The sequence below is a fragment of the Indicator indicator genome, chromosome 1 (assembly GCF_027791375.1).
Source record: "Indicator indicator isolate 239-I01 chromosome 1, UM_Iind_1.1, whole genome shotgun sequence".
NCBI lineage: Eukaryota > Metazoa > Chordata > Aves > Piciformes > Indicatoridae > Indicator > Indicator indicator.
The window spans coordinates 89510264-89526223 of record NC_072010.1 but is presented as its reverse complement, the minus strand read 5'-3'; the positions used below and the strand labels follow the sequence as shown (position 1 = coordinate 89526223).

General features: G+C 44.2%; 1 protein-coding gene across 1 annotated transcript in view; it reads left to right on the top strand.

Moving 5' to 3' along the window:
• LSAMP (limbic system associated membrane protein) overlaps window positions 1-15960 on the top strand; it is a 348132-nt gene that overhangs the window by 105503 nt on the left and 226669 nt on the right. The window lies entirely within an intron of this gene.

Sequence of the window (15960 nt, the reverse complement as noted above, 5' to 3'; positions counted from 1 at the left end):
TCCATGGCACAACTTGAGACTGTGTCCCCTCATTCTGCTGCTGGTTGCCTGGGAGAAGAGACCAATCCCCACCTGGCTACAACCTCCCTTCAGGTAGTTGCAGACAGCAATGAGGTCACCCCTGAGCCTCCTCTTCTCCAGGCTAAACAACCCCAGCTCCCTCAGCCTCTCCTCATAGGGTTTGTGTTCCAGGCCCCTCACCAGCTTCGTTGCCCTTCTCCAGACACATTCCAGTACCTCAATATCTCTCTTGAATTGAGGAGCCCAGAACTGGACTTGGCTTATAAAAGCCCAGAAGTGCTTGCCTTAGTTTACTACTTTTGTCTCAGAGATCTCGTATTGGAAACGTTCCTCAAGTTTGATTCTATCTGCTAAGCTGTGGTTCAGCCCATTACTGAGATGAAAAGAACAGGGTATGGTAATGCATGGAGTTTGACTTGGATGATGTGATGTAAAAAAACTGTTGCATCTGACATGACATTAAGAATGGGACAGGAAATCAAGATCTGATTCAGAGTTCCTGAGACACTCTGGCTAGAGAAAGGAACTAAAATGTCAAGTCTGAGAGAGAATGGGAGAAGGCTCCACTAAGTAGTAAACACATCATTGCAAAGATTTCTTTTTACACTTAAAATTGTGAGCACTTCTCAAAAAAAGATAGTTTAAAAATGTTCCTCAGGTGTTTGTACATGCCTTACCCTATGAAGGAGCCCTTGCTGAGGGAGAATGAAATCAGAATAGCTGTGCCTCTGTTGAATGTGTGCAGACATAAGGATTATGGCTTGGAAAAGGAACCTGCTTTCTCAAAGGACTGGGCTTGCAGAGTGAGGTGAACAGCATTGACAAGACTCTTGGTTGTCCATCTTGGGTTGTCCATCTGGCCTGGTACCCTTTATTTTCTTCTGAGTGCTCCAAGAGTTGCACTGCTACATGCAACATATAGGGGACTTTGCCTTCACCAGGCATTGAGTAACCTTTGGAGGAAAGGAAGGATGGTTCAGGAAAAGACACCTCTTCAGTTAAATGGGGCCAAAAGAGATGATGCTATGTGAGGAGGATTGCTTATGTTACTCCCTTATTTCCATTATGTTTGGGACAAACCAGAAAGTGCTGAGGAGCAGAAAGGCCACGCTCCCAGCTGAAATTTTCAGATGGGCTTCCTGTGCTACGTTTTGCTTTGACTTCTCTCTGCCTAAAACCTTGTCTGTTCCTGCCATGGCAAAACTACTCTGCTAAAGGTGTAAAAGTTTCATTCTAACCTAACTCTCTCTAAAAGGATGGGGAAAGCCATATTTTTATGGCCATGCCTTTCAGTAGTCTACAGTCAGAGCCTGGATGTAGAAGGACAGTAATAAGGAGTGAAAATGACTCTAATAAAGCAATATCTGTAATTTTCAAAATTCCATGGTACAGAACATCAAAAAGAAGGACTTTTTTTTTTTTTTTTAAAAAAAGGAACCTGAAGGATGGACGTTATGAAATTAAAACCCAGAGAACCAGCAGGGAAATTGCTTTAAAACCCATTCCTTATTAGAGTCACAGGAGGTAGCACCATACCTCCAAATGAAAATCAAAATAAAAACCTGGAAGCAAAAAGGTGAGAGAAAGTGATGCACTTAAATACCAAGTTATGTGGATTTATTCAAGTCAGAGAAAGAATCCTTTAAAAATTGGATATTCCATCCAAGTGATGCTAATAGGATGGAACATAAAATGCAGCACTGAGATGTAAAATAAAGATTAAGAAAAAATTTGAAGAACAAACAGGTAAAGTTAACACAACCAATAATAATAAATTCTTTACAAACCAAGAGTAGGCAGCTCCAGGGAGAGTCAGTTAAGGAGGTAATCAGGATGGATGGAGATTGCAGAAAAGACTTGGTCATTAGTAGACAGGAGAAGAGAACTCTGAATGCCCCAGCATGCATTTGCAGAGAAGAGATGATACTGTCCTCTGGTAATGTGTGAATAACAACAACACTGTGTGCTAAATGGGGATGTAACAGATAGCCACATTATTGTGAAGGGATTCCCTGTTGGCAGGTCCCAGATTTGACTTGCAGCCCTCCACAGAAGAATTTGTATTTTCTCATCCCAGTATCACCACACAATCTGGTGAAAGATGCAACCTGAAAAGAGCAGGTATGAGATGGGGATCTGTAGAACCAACAGGGAGACTGTTACAAGAATACATCTCAGATTCTGTGATTCTCTGAGCATAATACCTGGTTGGAAAAGACATTCAATATCATCCAGTCCAATCTTCAACCCAGCAATGAAGGGTCAACACTAAACCATGTCCCTAAGCACGGGGTCCATATACTGCTTAAATACTTCCAGGGATGGTGACTCTACCACTGCCTCGGGCAGACCATTCCAATGATTGACAAGCCTTTTACTGAAAAAATATTTCCTAGCATCCAGCCTAAACCTCCCCTGGCACATTTTGTAACCATTTTCTCCAGTCCTGGCACTTGCCACTAAGGAGAGGAGGATGGTTCCCTCCTTGCTACAGCCTTCCTTCAAGTAGTTGTAGAGAGCAGTGAGGCCTCCCCTCAGCCTCCTCTTCTCCAGACTGAACAACCTCAGCTCCCTCAGCTGCTCCTCATAGGCCATGTGCTATAGACCCTTCACCAACCTTGTTGCCCTTCTCAGGACACACTTCAGCACCTCAATGTCCTTCCTTTAGTGAGGGGCCCAGAACTGAACACAATACTCAAGGTGTGGCGTCACTAGTGCTGAGCACAGGGGGACTATCACTTCCCTATTCCTGCTGGCCACAGTGTTGCTAATACAAGCCAGGATTCCGTTTGCCTTCTTGGCCACCTGGGCACACCGCTGACTTGCATTCAGTTGACTTATCAACCAGTACCTCCAGGTTCCTCTCCAAGTTGCAGCTTTCCCTCCCTACATCCCCAATCTGTAGCTTACCATGGTGGTGTTGTGACCCAAGTGCAAGACCTGGTACTTGGCTTCACTGAACCTCATGTAATTAGCAAGACCCATCAGTCTAACCTGTCCAAATCCCTCTGTAAAGCTTCCCTACCCTCTAGCAGATCAACACAGCCTCCCAGCTTGATGTCATCTGCAAACTTACTGACGCTGCACTCAATCCTCTCAATCCAGACCATTAATAAAGATAGTGAGGAGAACAGGCCCCTGTACTGACTTCTCAGGACTCACAGAAAGTCATAGCTTATTCCCAGATTAAAATCAACACCTGGAAACAAAAAGGAGATAGGAACAAGTGCAGTTAAATTCCAAATTGCATGGGTTTATTAATGGAAAAAAGATTAATTCATAAAAGAAAAAAGGAAAGGATGTAAAGATCCTTCCAGAGGCATGGAGTGCTCCATTATTTATTTGTTTATTTATTTACTTTTAATGACCAAGTCTTCATTAGTACTATGTTAATCACTTCTGGTATTCCTCTTCAATTGTTCCCCATTCTGCCCACTCTCAAGCTTCCATTATTCTGTCAATCAGATCAGACTTTGGGCTAAGCTGTTGGGGTTTTTTGGTTTAGTTTGGTTTGGTTTGGTTTGACTTTTTGTTTGGTCGTTGTTTTTTTTTTCCCCTTTGTCACTTCCAAAGTGAGGGATATTGCTCTATCATCCTGTAGTCCTGGAGCCTGGTATGGCTTCTGCCTAGCATCTCAAAATGAACACAACTGGATGTACAGGTTTCAAGTCCAATGAAGGAGCAGAATCTGGTTGGGAATACATGGTAGAGGTTAGAGTCTGAGGAGCTGGTTTGTACCACATCAACATATTTTAGTATTTCAAAACAGGTCTTTCTTCTCTACCCATTCCTCGTTTCCTAAAACTCTTTTTCATGAGCACCCTTGTATTTGTGCCATGCCTGATCTTATGCCTGGTTTAACTGCTAGATTGTCCCTCCCTTCTCTCCCTTTCACTTTCCTCCCCTCCACTTCCAGCCTGTGCCTGTGATCTGCATCCCAGTCACCTTCTCACTTCTGTTCCACGTCCCTCTCCCTTTTCATTTAGTTATTTATTTATTTATCTTCCCCTGGGATGGAACTGGAGAAAAAATAAAAATAAATATGCAAATTACAGGGGGAAAAATGGAGAGAAATTTAATTAAAATGTGTGTATTTCTTTCCCTTCAAGTGCTTTAGGGTGGAATAGAAAATTGTTAAAAAAAGAGCACTCAGAATAAGGTTAAAGAGCTGAAAACTGATTACATGCAATTGAAAATGAAAGCAGGGAGAGGGCGGTGGAGATGCAATATATTGAGATAGGTAAAGGGCTCAGAGAGACTCTTGCTGGAGATGGGGCATTTTTCACTGTGAGTTACAGCCAAGCAGGCATTGCATCTGAGGTCTGAAACAGGGCTGCAGATACTTTGCATTGGGAGAGAGGCAGAGAGGAAGGCATCTTACTTTGAAGAGCAATCTGGAGAGGGCACCTTGCGAATGAGAGCTGAAAAAAAGTAAGACAAGCAAGGATGAAGAGGCTGGGGAGAGCCATCCACTTTGTTCCAGTCTGTTTTCTAACAGTAGATCTGCCATACCCAAGGAAAGGGCAGTACTTTTAGAGTGCTTGAGGGTAGGGAGGAGAGGTAAATAAATAACTTAGGCTCATGCTTTATGCAGGATCTGCAATCATTGGTTCTGAGCTTGATCAAAGCCGCAGCTACACGTGTCTCTGTGAATGAGGAGAGCTTGTTGGGCTGTGGAGTCCTGCAGGGGGAATACCAGAGTGAAAGCAAATTTTGGAAAGGGGTTGAAGTTCTCCAGCCTTAGTGACATGTTTGGACTGCAGTGGTCTGCCTACAAGCCTATTTCTGATCAACCCACAGATGTTCACAGGGTATTCTAGCAGCTGCCTAAAATAACAGAGCACCTTTAGACTGAGAACAGGTCCTTCAAGTATAAAATCCTTTTTCACCATAGATATGCTACAACAGCATCAGGGCCATCAACAGCTTTGTGCACAAGGGGTGAGGATGTGGATATGGGGCATCACTTCAGAGCAACATGATTCATAAAATCATAGAATGCGTTGGGTTGGAAGGGACCCTCAAAGGTCACCTTCTCCAATCCCCTGCAGTGAGCAGGAACATCTTTAACTAGATCAGGTTGCTCAGGGCCCCATCAAGTTTGACTTTAATGTCTCCGGGCATGGGACCACCACTGCCTCCTGAACAATCAGTTCTAGTGTTCCACCACCCTCATAGTAAAGAACTTCTTCCTAACATCCAATCAAAATCTACCCTGTTCTAGTTTAGTATCATTGCCCCTTGTCTCATTGCTACAAGCCCTTCTTAACAGGCCTTCCCCAGCTTTCTTGTAGGCTCCATTCAAGTACTGGAAGGCCACGATAAGGTCTCCCCAGAGCCTTGGGTTCCCCTGGCTGAACAACCCCAACTCTACCAGCCTGTCTCTGTAGGGGAGGTGCTCCAGCCCTCTGATTCATCTTTGTGGCCCTCCTCTGGACCCACTCCAGCAGGTCCATGTCTTTCCTTTCCAGTGCATCTCCATTCTTCTCTCCTTCCAACATATGGGAATAATTTCTTGGCAGCCTGTTCTTGTAATTAAACACAGCCTTTGAAAGACCACATCTCCACTTGTGTCCTACCTTAGTTCCAGCCTGCCAAAGCATCTTCATTACTCAAAGCCTATGGGATACCTCATGAATTTAATTTTTAAACCAGTGATGTTATACGAGCTGCAGGCCTGGCCCATGATGCTCACTGAAAGGCACGTTCCTGGAAGCTCTTTCTCAGGGCCATTGCTACCCACTACAGGGACTGTGGAGCGTTGTCTCCAAGCTGAAGTGAAACCCAAGCCCTCCTTTTCTTGCTTTGGCTAATAGCACTCACAGTTCGTTGCCTGTGGGAGACACTTCTGGGCCTTGGCTGGAAGAGGGGAGAAGAGTACTGAAGGCAGCTGTTGAGATTTGCACCTTATAAGCAGTTTGAATTGTATCTGGAAAAGCTTCTATCCGAAATAGCCATCCCACTCAAATTCCCAATCCTGACTTATCCACACAGTGTCTGAATTCTCAATGACCTCTCCTGGAAGGTCATTAGTGGCAACGACAGGCTGCTACTTCCTAGTCTGGCATGGCAGGGATTGATATTGTGGTTTTTATAACCCACCAAGGGTAGCTCTTCCCTTCTGCCCAGAGATGTTAAGAGTCCAATTTTCCCTTCTATTTCCCATGCTTTTTAGAGTGAAAGAGAGAAAAGCAGTCTCCTTGCTGTGATGCAGAGTGATTGCTGCCATTTGACATTCACATTTATCTGCTTGGTCTTTTCATTATCTCCCTCCCATTTGTTTCTGCTCATTCTCAAGTGTCTGCTGATCCTCTCCCTTCCTCTGAGACTGGCTGTTGTTAAAACTCTTCCACTTACCTGCTCTGTATATCTTGACTTATCTGCTTGGTTCCCCTCTCCGTTCATTGATTTTTCATACCCAGCTGCTAAATGAGCAGTTTGCACCTCTTCCACGAGCATCTTCTGCTTTGCTACTGCAAATTCCTCTGTGCTCCAACTAAAACAGTGTAGCTTCTCATTACAAACAGCAAAGCCAGCAGGCTTCCTATTTTTCTTACTTCTGCCTGTGTGCTGGTTGCTTTAATTCAGTCAAGAGGTCGCACCACTGCTGGCTCTTACTAGAGATGCTTCCCTAACTTCAAGCCCAATTTATCAGTCAGGATACATGGCTCATTTTTCCCAGGTGCCCCAGACCAGGAATAGCCTCTGGCTGTTACATAGCTTTTCAACACACTGTGTCAAGAGGCAGCAAAATCCTGCCTCCGGGAACACGTTCCCTTTCTTAGTTTTATTCTATGTTGTTATAATTTCAGTTAATGTCTCAGTTAAGTATAGACAGGCAAAAAGCTGCAAATTCAGATCAGAAATTCATGGATGTTTGTATTCCAAGGGCTTTTCTGCCTCAATTATTTTTGTACCTCAACAACTATATAAATATGAGGGAAAAGTGATGAATACCTTTGTAGGAATATTATTGTGCCCACGTTTGGAGGTTATTCTGTACCATTCTAAGCTGCTTTAGCAGTGCCCAATCCAGAAGCAGGCTGCCTCCAAAGTCAGCCTGTAAACCTAAGTTCTATAAAATTCAGCCTCTGGTACAGGCGTGCCACCCACAACCAAAGTCCAAATTAGGTTTTTTATCCCATTTATATCCACAGAGGTATCAAGCCTACATTTATTTTCCATGAAATCAGTGCCATTTCTGTTAAATTTGACATAAATCTTCAGCTTTAACCACGTCTGATATTTGGGGAAAAGAGAGGGAATAATAAAACCATTAAATGAAAAACACAACTCATGATCTGCACAGAGCTCTGTAAGATTACATTGTGTTTTGGAACAAAGTGCAAAGTCGTCCTGGGTAAAATAAGACATGGCCAGAAAATTGGCCTGCTGCGTGCTTGCCACGGTTGTGTTTGTGGAAGTGTTTGGGACTCCTGGCCTTTTGAAGTAGGAAAATAATGTCATTGCCCTCTGAAAGTGAAGCACTTATTTTAACTTCAGAATCAAGTATGAGTTTGTCTCATAGGACATGTTGTGTGCTTGTAACTGTGGGAACCTTGTGGTTCTAGAGGTCTTCTGAAATAGATTTCTCTACCATAAGATTTCCTACATCAGCTTCCAGTCAAGACAGAATCGTTAAATCCAGCATACTCACTCATGGATTCAGAAATGCACTAGCACATGAAGTAGAAAATTAATCAGATTAAAATAAACAAACAAAAATTAATCAAAATCTTTCAAATACCAAGACTTGACTGTAGAATAAGAGATTCAAGAGGAATCAGTTTGTCTAGGCATAGATTTTGATGTTCTCTGCCCTTGATCGGTTATGATGCAAGGCAAAGGGCAAGTCTCTGTGCCCAAGACATGCAACATATTGTGCCTGTTTGCTTTCTCATTTTTATAAGGGACATTTCATCCAAGCAGGATCCTCTGAAGTGTTCTGGACCAGACAGTCCCTGGATAAAAAGTCTTCTGTGTGGAGAAGTACGGATGGAAACCTAACCAGAGGATAGCGAAAATCCTGCATATCTGGGGTCTGCAGGGTTGGGAAAGGCTCACCAAGAGGGAGTGTGGAGCTGGGAGTGGGTGAGGACTGCTTGTCCCAGCACTGGTCCTCAGCTTTGCTTTCCCAACTGTGAAAGGCTGGCAGTGTGCATATGTCGCTCTTAATCTTCCTTTTGCATCCCTGTTTTTGCAGTTGTCAGAGCGCCGTATTATGCAAATTGGAGTTAAGCAATTAAGGCGATAATGTTTCCCTTGAAGAATTTGACAAGGCAGAAGGAACACAGACTGCTTTTTAGACAAGCTTTTGGTTGCATATTTACCTAAAAACAAAAGCAGGAAGGAGGTGGACAGCTGCACATGCACACACCAACTTTGTGACCAAGCCACCCTTCTCTCTGTGCATCCTTCCCCTCTTACTTGTACCATAAGAAACATTGAAGTCATGGGGCAGGGGGGCTGCTTGCTTGCCCACCTCAGCACAGGGGATGCAGAAGAAGGGGCTGCCATAGCCCTGTGATGAATTTGCATCTTAAATAGATGTTTAAAGGTGTAACTTTGTGCCATATTGAGCTTAGGAAGAAGGGCTTTTAGTTTTGATTGCTCTTTCACAGCTTTGCGGCTCCGGTGGATGGGGTTAGCTTTGCGGCTCCGGTGGATGGGGTTGAGGATGAGTGAAGTTGCTGTCAGTCACTGGGAGGCAAAAATTCAAAGCCTCTCTGCTGGGAGGTTTTCAACTTTGTGGCTTTGCAAGTATCTTATATGAGTTCTTCCCATCCTATTCACAGTTAAAGGTCCTCTAGTTCCAAAAGAGGACTTTCCAATTTTTCTTCGTTTAGACCTACAGTGCTCTGTGGAAGAGGAGTGGGTTATGCTATTGAACTTTTGTAATATTTACATCACAATTTTAAACTAAGGCTGCAGTTCTCAATCATTTGGAAACCAAGGTGATGGGAAGCTAGACTAACCTCTGAAAAATCATGCTGGTAGTCTGCACTGGTGTTCCAATTCAGCAGGTGAGGTAGTACCTTTGAAAACTGCTGATAAGTTTTAAAGCTGGGTTTGAACCGGTACAGAATCACAGAATCATAGAACTGTTGAGGCTGGAGGAGACCTCTGACATCATCAAGTCCAACTGCTTGTCTAGACCTTGCAATCCCACCACTGGCACCACTGAGTGCTGCTAAGCCACTACCACTAAACCATGGCCCTAATCACCATATCCATGTATCTTTTAAATGCCTCCAAGGATGATGACTCCAGCATCTCTCTGGGCAGCCTGTTCCAATGCCTGATAACCGTTTCTGTGTAGACATTCTTCCTAATATCCGATCTGAACCTTCCTTGGGGGAAACAACTTGAGGTTGTTTCCTCTTGTCCTGTCACTTGTCACCCCTACCTTGCTCAAACCTCTTTTCAGGTAATTGTAGAGAGCAATGAAGTCCCTTCTCAGCCTCCTTTACTGAAGACTAAACAACCTCCATTCCCTGATCTGTTCTTCATAAGACTTTTGTTCAAGGCCCTTCACCAGCTTCTTGATCCTCTTTGGACATGCTCCAGCACCTCAATGCCTTTCTTGCAGTGAGGGGCCTAAAACTGAACACAAACTTTATGATAAGAATCGGACCCTGAGGTACAAATGTAAGATTCTGCAAAATGGCATAATTTGAAATATGCTTCACCCCGTGGCTTTTCAAAAATCGTGCTTTCTTTCCTTGGGATGTGGTTGGTCTCACCTGCTTTGAACAATGCTTGAAAATGCTTGACACAAGCTTAGCATTTTCAGCATTTCCTACAGGCTCCAGGAGGGAAAAGAGCAGAGGATGGGGAGTTACTGAGTTGTTGCCAGACAAGATACACAGGGCTTGATTCACCTCTGCTCCATTACACCCAGAGAGTCACATTGGCATAAAAGGATGAATCAGAGGCAGTGACTCAGATTCTGGTACTCTAAGTAGTCAGCAGAAGTGGCAAGCTGAGTCCCAAGTGGTACAAATGACTGAAAGGGAGTTAAGAAAGTGTGTAGCTTAATGGGGTTTATTCCCCAGCTCACAGGGGCACACAGGGAAGCATTCCCGGATGGAGATAATTGGGTGATGTGGCTGAGTGACAGAGCGGTCTCATACACTCCTATGTGGGAGTGCATGGGAGGATTTGGTTCAGCTTTAAGCACTTTCCCAAGCTGTATGAGCTAAAATGAAGGCAGGCCTGCTCAGAGCAGAAGCTGAGAGGATGTTGTGAGGATAGATAAACCCCTTTACCCTAAGCATACTTCACTGCCCATTTTCAGGAAGAGGATAACGGAGGCCCTTGTTCCAAGCCAGCAGGGCTGAACTCAAGCTAAATTGCTGGGTAGGGCTGTAATAAGACAGTTCTGTTGGTCTGAACTCACTCTCTGCTTGTGTAAAATAGCATTCACGTAGAAGCGAAGTTGTCCCTGTTGGCACCCATGTCCAAAGCTGCTCCTTATGCCTCCATCTTGCATGGTCACTTCCCAGTGAGGTCACTTCCCACTGAGCTTATTCTCAGTGGCAGTTGTTTGGCCTGAATTAGTGCTCAAGGAAGCATTGGTTGAATCGATCCAGATAACTCTATCTAGCCTTTGTTTAAATAAGGCCAGAGGTTCCCACCAGCTCTACATCATTTATCTGCTGTGGAGTTCAGCAGCCAAGCTGTGTTTGTGGAGAGAGGAAAAACAAACAAAAAGGGGGAAAAAAAATCCCACAGTAACTGAAGGTAGATGCCTATTTCTGCTTTAATTCTGGACAGCTAAAGGAAATATTTGGTGGCTGCTATCTACCCTTCGTCCCTTTAATCCCTTCCGCTTGCTTGCCTTTAACTGCTCCCTGCGGCCACACTTAGTGGCTATTCCACATTGATTCCCCATTTAACCAGCTTACCAAGCCCTGGTTTTGACTGTGATTGCTCTTTTCGTGCTGCTAGATGTGGGTTGCACCACATTCCTCTCCCTCCCTCCTTCCTCAGAGAGGCCCCGGACATTGTGCTGGATGTTTTAATGAGCTTGCATTTCCGTGAAAGGCCAGCTCCGATCGTGACTTGAATGACAGCTGCCAAACAGAGCTTTTAGTTCCAAAATCAGCAAGAAAATGGCTTTGCCTCCCATTAGAGCAGCTTGTGTACTTCAGTGGCTCAGTCGTTATGAGCAATTTCTGTTAAGAGCTGAGTACCTCTCACGTTCCTTGGGAGCAAAGGATGTTCTCCTGGTCTACTCAGCACCATTGAGGATTGGGCCTTCTGTGTGCTTTGAACTAGCATCAGCAGAGATGGGAAGAATATGACTCCAGTTGCAGTCCCTGGAGGTTTTCTCACTTTTCTTGTTTGTTTTGCTGATTTACTAGATATCCCTCTTCCCATATTAATATATTTACATCTCAAAAGTTGCATTTTGTACTTTCCTGCAAAGCATCTTTCATTTTCTGTATGCCTGAGTGCTGTGCTTCCCACCGTGGACAGTAAGCATTCAAAGAGTAAACGGCAAGAAGGACATGAGTTTCTTACAGGGAGTGCCAGGCTATGTGTTTGGAAGATGTGAGGTGTCATTACAGAAAGCAGATATGCTACAGTGCCCTAATGATGAGATTGGCTTGAGTCCTGGCAGCAGAGTAGGTGTTTCAGTAATTCCAATTATATCATAGTCATGCAGATTTCTAACTCCTCCTGCTTATTGCCCATGCTCCCTGCATTTGTATAGAAGCATTTCAGAGAGGGAGTTAATCCATTAATTTTCACTCTTGCTGTCCAAACACTAGTGGCCACCTCCATGGCCACCAAGGTGCCAGTGAGCCCTGCATGTGCTGGTGTTACCTTGTTGGCTGTTACTACCACACGAGCCCCTGGCTCATCTCTGTGAGACTTAGACTGTGTTGCTGTGTCCCCAGCATGCTGCATGGCAACAGGCTGAAGGCCCTTACTAGCCACCCATCCCTCCCACCCTGGTGTGTTGTCCCTCAGCCTACCACATGAAGGCCTGCTAATATCATTATCCCACTTCTCTTTTACATCTCCTTGATCATTCCCAGGTTCTCCTGTGAGTCCTGCCTCCTCGATAGCAATTCCATCTTCAACACATGGCTCATTATCCCCTACCTCTCCTGCAATAGCAGTGGAGCTGGAACACCACCTCACAAGCCTCCCAGGCTTGTTCCCAGAGAGCATGGTTTTTCCCCTTCCCCCCTGTGATAAGGATAAGGTGTGTGCACAGAGGTATTTCCTGCATAAGATGTTTTACAAAGTCCTGCATCTTGGAAAGGGTTGGTGTGGCAAAGAAGTCATCTGAGCTGCAAGAGACATCTTCAGTAAAGATGATGCTGAAACACAAGAGAAGCATCTTAAGAAAAGGGTGCTTCATACTACCTTTGCATTAAACCTCAACACAAAGCAAGTTGAGAGTAAACATTGACCTACAACTGTAGGAAACTGTGTTTTACCACAACTGCCCAAAACCATCGAGTACCCAACCTCCACAGCAAGCAGGAGGAGGCTCTGTTTACACTGTCTGGGAGCGTGCCCACCAAAATCCCCACAACAGGCAATATGATCTATCTAGAACTACATGCATCTAAAAGTGGTTGAGCAGGTGGGTGAATACTCAAGGAAAGTATCATGCATCCTTCCCCTTTGCTTCTAGGCTTCCCTGACTTTCTTTTTTAAGAGTAAAGTATCTGCTAATCACATGTGAAACTATGGAAACTTGAAATCCACAACCTGCATTTTGGCTCTTATGACCTGAGCCATACCCAACCTCTTTCTCCACTCTAGTATCCCAGTCCATTCACAATCATTTATCCATACTAAGGCAGCAAAATACGGATGAGGCAAGTGTAGCTTTCTCATACTCTTTTGGTTGTCTTTTTCACCTGGCCACAGTAAGTGATGATGCTAACTGAAAGACTTAAGATTTTGGTTCCTTACCTTTGGTTTTTGCACCTGGTCTCTTATTGCAGCTTCATCTAATCCAACAATGTAAGAAATCTCCTCACGCCCATTTCTCACCATGCATGAAGTATTTGCATATCCTTCTGCTCCATATTATCATCATGCCTGAGAACTTTGTTCTTACCATATCCCTGGAACAGCATGCATCTTGCTATTGCCCTTGTTTTTCATGGAAGCAACCAAGGCACAGGAACCTAAGCAACCTGCTCAAGCTTGTATCCAAGCATATGTAGCAGAGCCAAGCCCTGATCATGCCTGTTTCTCTCCTGAACAGAATCCATGGGCCTACAGCCTTCCCAGCATCCGCTGAAGTGGTGTCTTCTTTCAGCTGTTCCTCTAGCACAACGCAGTTGAACCCCTGCATCAGGAAAGCAGAGTGGCCTCATTTATTACCATTAAAATGCAGGCACACTCTTCATCTCCCTTTGGAAACAAGCTGAGAAGAGGTTTAGTGTCAGGGAAAATGTAATAATAATAATAATAACAACAACAGCAACAACAATAATAATAAGAAAGCCCCCTAAGTGTCAACTCCGTATTTTCTGGGGCCTGGTTAAGTTCTCTGGAGCGTAGCACTCCATCACTTTTCTCAGCAGGGTGTAATTACTCATAACTTGAAGGTTTTATCTCTGGGCTTCTTGTACTAAAAAGGAGAAAAAAGGTAAATCTTGCATTCCACAGGAGTATAGATGTTTAATTAAGTATCACATTTAATTGTTCCAGACTCTTACTTGACAGTCAGTGAATTTTGAAAATTTGGTCTTCCTCTTTTTGTTCCATAACTTGGCATTGAAAAGATAAAAAAAACCATCTGACATGTAAATGCTGTCCATCCTGTGTTTCCCTCTGTACCTTGGAGTGACTTGAGATCCATCATGAGCACTCAGGTCCTGCTGGCATGTATTTGCATGTCTGTGGCACACTTTGCATTTCTGCTCCGGTCTCGATCTGGGGGTACAAGTTCCTCCATTCTACTTCCAGAGCCCCTTTCTGCTGTCTTAAGCCCAACCTGACTTGTGTCTCCTCTGTGGCATTTATAGTTGGGTCTCTCCTCTTTCTGTTCCTTTAGGATTGAGGAAAGAAGGGCAAACTGCACCTTGGAATAATAAGCATTCTGGGCCTTTCTTATGTCTCCTTTCATCCAAAGGTCTCAGATCTCTTGCACCTTACAAGTATTAATAACATAAGGCTTGTTCTCCTTCTGATGCTGATCACTTTTATTATCGTTGTAGTGCAATTAGCAGTCTCTTTGAAGTCTGCTTAGTCTGCTTCTAGGACTGGGAGACCTTGCATACAGATCCTAAGCAACACAGATCAGGAACTACAAAACCAGAGAGACTGGTCAAGAGCTCAGTATCCTCAACAGAGGATCTGCTGATTCATTGATTGCACCTCAATCGTTCCTATCTCTGCAGTTAGAAAGTCACATTGTCATGCTATCAGAAAGAGAGAGGTGTGGTTAAAGTGGTTCACCCAGAGGTCTGATGTTGATAGAAGTACCTGAGTTGTGTTTGCTGACCCTCTTGCCTTTGCTGGTTCCCATCATGAGATCCTTTGGAGATGCCCAAGGACTTGTTGCAAGATGTCTGTCCACTTCAGCCATGGGTCATGCACTTGCTCACTCACTCAGCAGACTCAGCTCTCTATCTCTCTCCTTTCATTGGGCTTGTGGCCTTGAGACTGAGACTTCAGAGAGACGTTGCTGAAGTATAGGGATTAAATAAGTCTCAGACTGGCAGAGTAGGAAATTTGGACCTTGAGGGGTTAATCTCTGGAAAGGGGAGAGCAGATTAACTCCCCTCAAGCTGTGCTTGCCAACAAGCATTGAGGCATCATGGCTTGGTTTCTGCTGGGGTCTGAACTCCTTATTTAGACACCATCAGAGCCAGACGTACATGCTAGCGTGTGAGGCTGTGCTAGGAGAAAGCAGCTGCAGTGAGGCATGCAGACTACTGGTGGAAATTTGGTCTATGTAAAACTCTTCTGTTTGACCAAGCCCAATAGACTTCAAAGGAGGCAGACCTGACATCTAAATGCACCAGGTAGAAAGATCATAGATAACAAGCTCTGTGAGTGTTGAAGACAATGAGAACTGAGTCACTCCTGAATCTCCTCATAAACAGCACCCAACAGCAGTTTCTCCACTGGAATCGTTTCTAGGGGCTGCGGCTGTCAAAACTATGACAGAAAGAGAGGAATTTGGTGATTTGACTTCCTTGTCTTTCTGCTCCTCTCTCAAGGATAAAAGGCAGTTCTGGGTTACCTTCCCTCTACCTACCCCTCTTGCAATTTGTGCATACAGCACAGCAACTTTCCTGTGCTGCATCGGACCCACCTGCATGCCAATATCCTTTGGAGGCCAGGCTCCCATTGCCTGTGATTTGGTTTCCATGACTTGTTTTATAGCTTCAAGAGACCAAGATGAACCAACATCCTAATCTGACTAGAATAAGGTGCATTTTACTCTCTTCAGAGGGCTTTACATTGGCAGTGACCACCATGGCTTGCAGAAGCACAGATTATGCTGCCCTTGACAGGGCAGAGGAAGACTTTGTAGTGCCACGACCACATCAGCCCTCTAGTTTAAATGTGAGGTGGGATTGGTGGGAGGACACCACAACAGGAGAGACATAATAGGAGAGCAAGGGGAGGTGAAAGAGAGACAGTATTATTTTTTTTTTCAACAAAAAGAAAGATAAAGAGTGACACGAAGATTTTACTCTTTATTTATAAAGGCTTCATCTATCAGCTGAATTGCCTTAATGTGTCTCCTAACAAGGCTCCCCCAACACACACACCCCCTTTCCTTTGGTTTTCTGCTTTGATACTGTCACATGTTCTTCATTTTCCAGCACGCTGCATTCATTCTTTGCCTTTAAACTCCAAGGATTAAAGCAACTGGATTAAATAAATAAATAAATGAAATTAAAAGAGCTGACATTTCATGCTGTTGTTGGCAGCCTTTGATTTTCTTCC